This window comes from Pinus tabuliformis, chromosome 1_1 (genome assembly GCF_031772625.1).
Source record: "Pinus tabuliformis cultivar Carrire ecotype Pingquan chromosome 1_1, CPIR1, whole genome shotgun sequence".
Lineage (NCBI taxonomy): Eukaryota > Viridiplantae > Streptophyta > Pinopsida > Pinales > Pinaceae > Pinus > Pinus tabuliformis.
Genome location: NC_142297.1, coordinates 425,053,146 through 425,059,048, shown reverse-complemented (window position 1 = coordinate 425,059,048; position 5,903 = coordinate 425,053,146). Strand labels below are relative to the sequence as shown.

Genomic DNA, 5,903 nt, shown 5'->3' with positions numbered 1-5,903 from the left:
TCTCATATATAATACTACTTTGTGGAGTGAGTGACTACAATTGTAGTGTCTTGGAGGGTCGAGTGGAGAAGATATGCAATGTAGATGCCACGCAAAGGATGGGTGAGTCATGTTGTTTTCCAACAAAATAGTGTTATTATTATTTGTTTACTTGAAGTTTTTTCCTTCTAGCATGGTTCTCGGGTAGTACCACTCAATTAGTGGTTTGACATATACATCAAATGGAATGTTTAAATTTATGTGCTTTCTTGCTCCACATCACACGCACACAGCTACACAATGTGCACTAGAGATGAGGATGTTGTGTTTCCACTTCACTAGAGAATGTAGGTTAGGGTCTAAGAATCTATGACACAACCAAGTCAAATGCCATAATAAAGTACTTTGCACAGTGGGATAAATACAACAAAAAATCAACATGGACATATATAGACAACTTTTTACCATTTTTCAACAACCCAACTTCGTTATATTAACAAACTGTAGTACATTGTTTAGGGCTCTGGTACCAAGGATCATGATTCCCATACAATCACTAATACAAGAAATACAACCTAGGATTCAGTGTCAGTCCTTAAACCAATCTACCCTGAACAAGACAACACTTGACCTACTTGTTGATGTAGCGCTCCATAGCCCTTTCAGTGCAGTGTCCTGAACACATATGTCGGTCCTTTGGCTCCCAAAGTACAACAACACCTATCTACCTCTATCAATGAATCCTGCTCCTTTAGGTCTCTGAAAATGGCTCACCAACTGCCCTCTAGGTGATCATTAGTCCATCAATGAATCAACACATAGGGTCTTCTTGTGAGTTGTTCACAACTTTGTTTGTGAACAACTCCGAGATTACCCATTGTTGCTCCTCAGCTCTTTGGGACTTCTTCCGTCTATTGCCTTCTTGTGTTGCTCCAATGTAGACAATCATAGCACATGGAGGGTTGCCCACTATGATTGTCTATAGTCTTTCTCCAACAATTAACTTAGGGATGATTCATAAGCCTACTTGGCTACCCTTATTTCTCCAGGAACCAAACCCTTAGGCTTCTCAACTTTTGTCCTTCTTATAGCAGCCAAACTCCTTGTCAAATTGATATAGGGCTGCAAGGACACCTTCTTCTACCCTCCACACAGTCCTTTAGATGCCCCTCAAACTTTGTCCAAACTAGGACAACCATCCACTAAAACAACATCAAAAGAAGAGGACAAACATACCTTTTTCTGCAACCTCCTATTGCTCCCCTTGACCTCGGCTTCAATGCAATTTCTGAGCTCTAGTGAGGGCACACGTCAACCCTAAATTCTGATCCAAAACTTGAGTTTTCCCTCACTCACACCTCTTCTAACTATGTTGTCCCCTGTTGTGATTGTGGCCTAGGTTAGGCATCGTACTAGGCCTCTCCGTCCTTCACAAAAGATATGCCGTTCACCTGCAATCAATCCAGAGAACCTGCGGCCTTAAACACAGAGAAAAACCTCCTCAAACGTGGAGGAAATTTGCCCAAAATTCACCTCTTAGCCCTCGGACTGTTGCCTATCAATATCATCCTCAAACTAGTCTCAAGAAGACACAAAAATGCTCCTTCTCCACTTCCCTTGAACTCCTTCTGACCTGCAGCTATTTTAGAGGTATATTCTTTGATGTGTTGCTCCTTGGATGTTTGGAATGAGGTCTCTCCCCTCATATTTATATCTTTCTCTTAGGGTGACATTTATCCCTTCAAGAAGGGTCTCTTTAACTAAGGCCGACTTGATCTTTAAAACAATTCACCCACTCAAAACATATAAACATTCATTTTTCCACAGTGACAAGGACTCTCTTGGTGCTTGAAGCAACCCTTGCTCCTTTAAGGGTGCTCTATCATGTCCAAGTGCCAAGTCATCAAATCTCTTCATGGATTCACACCCACATCTTTGGGTGCAAAGCCCACAGCTTGGGTACTCTTGCCCGCAACCATGTGATTCCAAATCCTTCACAACCTTGTACGCTAGGGTTTGGAGTACCTACCAAGCTACAAATCTCAACAGAGGATGGTAAATTTGAGCAAGCAAGCATACATACCTTTCAACCAATCAACCATTATGCTAATAGACAACATTGTTGCCTTGTGATCTCTAGGATTTTGGCCCTTGGGTGTTCAATATGTAAAAGTATGCTTAGATCCCTGTACAAAAAGAATTGTTTCTCTTATGAAAACATTAATTGCCTTATTCCTAGTAGGATTACATCTTGTTTAGAAGATTTATATATTTTTAGATATAGCATGGAATATAAATGTGTTGGAATTAAGTTGGATGACAAGTTCATGCCTTCAACTCTCTAGTTTAACTTTTATTAGAATTCTAATATTTTATTGTGTATCTATTGTAGATGGTTGATTCCAGTGGGCACAAATACGTGAAATACATAATGGATTATCCCCCTTTATATAACAAAACTTGAAAACAAGAATGTTTCATATTATGATTGATTATTACATTCAACCCTCCAGTTTAACATGTATAATGATTCTAATATCTTTATTATGTATGTATTGTAGATGGCTTGTTTGGTGAGCACATGTAAATGGAATACAAAGCAATGTCTATCGTTATATAACAAAGTCTAAAGGAGGTATGTTTTTTATTCTAAATAATTATCAGTTTTTAAATATGCTTGTCATTAGTATCTATGTTTGTATTTTAACCTTATTCACCCCACTTGTTTTCTTTTCAGCGGAGGAGAGGACACTGCAATAGAAATAATGTGCTAAGGGGGAGTTTTCAATTTTTTGTTTGTTGTTGTCTACATGTTTTGTTTTTTGTCGAGTTTGAGAGTGACCTTGCTTTGTGTTGTTCTCATTTTCTCATTTCTTGTAGTTTGGTCTTGGCTTTGTTTGCATGGAGAGAGAATGAAAGAAATGAGATGGAGGTTATCATTGATAAATGAAGGTGAATCACCTTAACTATACACGATGCACTTCACTCACAATTATCTTTTCTTCATTCGTGACTCTATTTGCTTGCTTTTCAATTTATTATATGGTTTATATGTGGTCTCATACTCAACTATATTTATCTTCTTTGTGTAGTGAGCAACTGCAATTGTATTGTCTATGAAGGTCAAGTGTTGAAAATACCTTAGAGATTCTACCAACGCATCGCAAAGGATTGGTGAGCCATATTTGTTTCCTACATAATAATATTGTGCTTTAATCCACCGTAATATATGTTGCTTGCGCAATGATTCATCATTTTTTCATGGCTTCATGGTAGTATGATCTTGTTAATGGGTGTGAGGTTTGAGATTTTCTGAAAAAGTTGATACGAAATAGAGAGAAAAGTTATATTGGGGTTCACATTTCCAGGCTTATTGTTCATAATTGCTGTTGTTGTAACATTAGTGAAGAGTTAGTAGGTATGTGATTAATTTATCGCTCTGTATATTTTTTATTCAATTTCTCTCGTGGTTTATTCATGATTTCATATACAAGATTACTTTGTGCGGTGAGTGACCCCTGATGTAGTGTCTGGGATGGTCGAGTGGAGAAGATACTTTAAGAAATGCAAATGGAGCATAGAGGACGGGTGAGTCATAGTTTTCCAAAAAAATAGTATTTTTATTGTTTGTTAGCACTACTGTTTCTCCTTCGAGCATGGTTCTTGGGTTGAATTACTTAATTAGTGGTTTCACGTATACATCACATGGTTATTTTAAATTTGTATTTTTATTTTGTCTCCACATCACGCTGACACACCCATAGTACAAGTCCTATAGAAGAGGTGGGTAAAGTTGAGCAAGCAAGCATACTGACCCTTCAACCAATCAATCATCATGCTAACATACAACACTATTGCCTTGTGGGCCCTATGGTTTTGGGAGTTCAATTTGTTTGGATATGTTTAGATTCATTTTAGAAAGAAAAAAATTACCTCTTATGAAAGCATTGTTTGTATTATTCCTAGTAGAAGTACATCTAGTCTACCCTTCAACAAATCAACCATCGTGCTAACATACAACACTATTGCCTTGTGGACCCTATGGTTTTGGGAGTTCAATTTGTTTAGATATGTTTAGATTCATTTTCAAAAAAAAAATTACCTCTTATGAAAGCATTGTTTGTATCATTCCTATATAGAAGAGGTGGGTAAAGTTGAGCAAGCAAGCATACTGACCCTTCAACCAATCAACCATCGTGCTAACATACAACACTATTGCCTTGTGGACCCTATGGTTTTGGGAGTTCAATTTGTTTATATATGTTTAGATTCATTTTCAAAAAAAAATTACCTCTTATGAAAGCATTGTTTGTATTATTCCTAGTAGAAGTACATCTAGTCTAGAAAATTTATATTTTTTGTGATAATTTATATTTTTTTGTGATATGGCATGGAATACAATTGGACTTGAACTAAGTTGCATGACAAGTTCATGCCTTCAAACTCTCTAGTTTAACTTTTATTAGAAATTTAATATTTTTTTATGTATTTATTGCAGAATATTTGTCCATTGCAAATTTATATTTTTTGTGATATGGCATGGAATACAATTGGGCTCGAACTAAGTTGCATGACAAGTTCATGCCTTCAAACTCTCTAGTTTAACTTTTATTAGAAATTTAATATTTTTTATGTATTTATTGCAAAATATTTGTCCAGTGTGCTGAACACGTGAAATACAAAACGACCTCTCTTTTTATATAACAAACTCAAAGAAAGGTGTGTTTCTTATTATGATTAATAATCGCATTCAAATCTCTAGTTTAATCTATATAATGATTCTAACAACTTATTTTGTATCTTCTTTAGATGACTTAATTCGATGAGCACGAGCAAGTGGAATACAAAAGAGATCGTTCATTGTTATAAATGAAACTCTAGGGGAGGTGTGTTTCCTATTATGAATAATTATTGGTTTTGAAATATGTTTACCATTACTAACTGTGTATTTTAACCTTATTCAGTTCACTTCTTTTCCTTCCAGCAGAGGAGGGCACATCGCAGGAGTGTGATAATGTGCAGAGCGGGTGTTTGCATTTTTTTCTTTGTTCATGTTTTGTTTTGTTGAGTTTGAGCATGGCCATGCTTTGTGTTGTAATCGTTTTTCTTTGTTTCACCTTTTTTTTCTTTTCTTTTTTTGTAGTTTTGTTTTGGTATCGTTTATTGGGTTTGTTGTATCTGTTTTCCTTTTTTTTCACGTTCTTTGTAATTTGGTCTCGGTTTCATTTGTTGGGTGTGGAAAAGGAAACAAAGGAAGCAGACAAAAAAAATGGAGGTTATTGTTCGTAAATGAGGGTGAGTCAACACACCTATATGCAATGCGCTTCACTTAAAAGTATATTTTGCTAATTTGTGGCTCCATTTTTTTGCTATTCAATTTATTATATGCTTTATCTATGTTGTCATAATCAACTACATTGATCTTCTTTATGTAGTGAAGATCTACAATTGCATAATCTACAAAGGTGAAGATGCATTAGACATTCTACAAATGTGGCAGACGATGGTGAGACATTCTACAATTTGTAAGTGATTTATTCTATTCGCTGCTAAAATATTAGCCAAGGGAGGGTAGGCATGTGTATGTTTAATACATCGCTTTGTATATTTGTTATTTAAACTCGTGCTTTCTTCATGATCTCATATATAATATTACTTTGTGGAGTGAGTGACTACAATTGTAGTGTCTCGGAGGGTTGAGTGGAGAAGAAATGCAATGGAGATGCCATTCAAAGGATGGGTGAGTCATGTTGTTTTCCAACAAAATAGTGTTATTATTATTTATTTACTTGAAGTTCTTTCCTTTCAGCATGGTTCTCAGGTAGTACCACTCAGTTAGTGGTCTGACATATACATCAAATGGAATGTTGAAATTTATGTGCTTTTGTGGCAGACGATGGTGAGACATTCTACAAATTGTAAGT

The 5,903-nt window shown here is 35.9% G+C and overlaps 1 long non-coding RNA gene across 1 annotated transcript; it reads left to right on the top strand.

Moving 5' to 3' along the window:
- The first annotated feature begins 3,439 nt into the window (after positions 1-3,439).
- LOC149213505 (uncharacterized) lies at positions 3,440-5,260 on the top strand. The gene is made up of 3 exons (XR_016250334.1): positions 3,440-3,567; positions 4,789-4,865; positions 4,967-5,260. It is a non-coding gene; the product is annotated as an uncharacterized LOC149213505 (long non-coding RNA).
- The last annotated feature ends 643 nt before the right edge of the window (positions 5,261-5,903 follow it).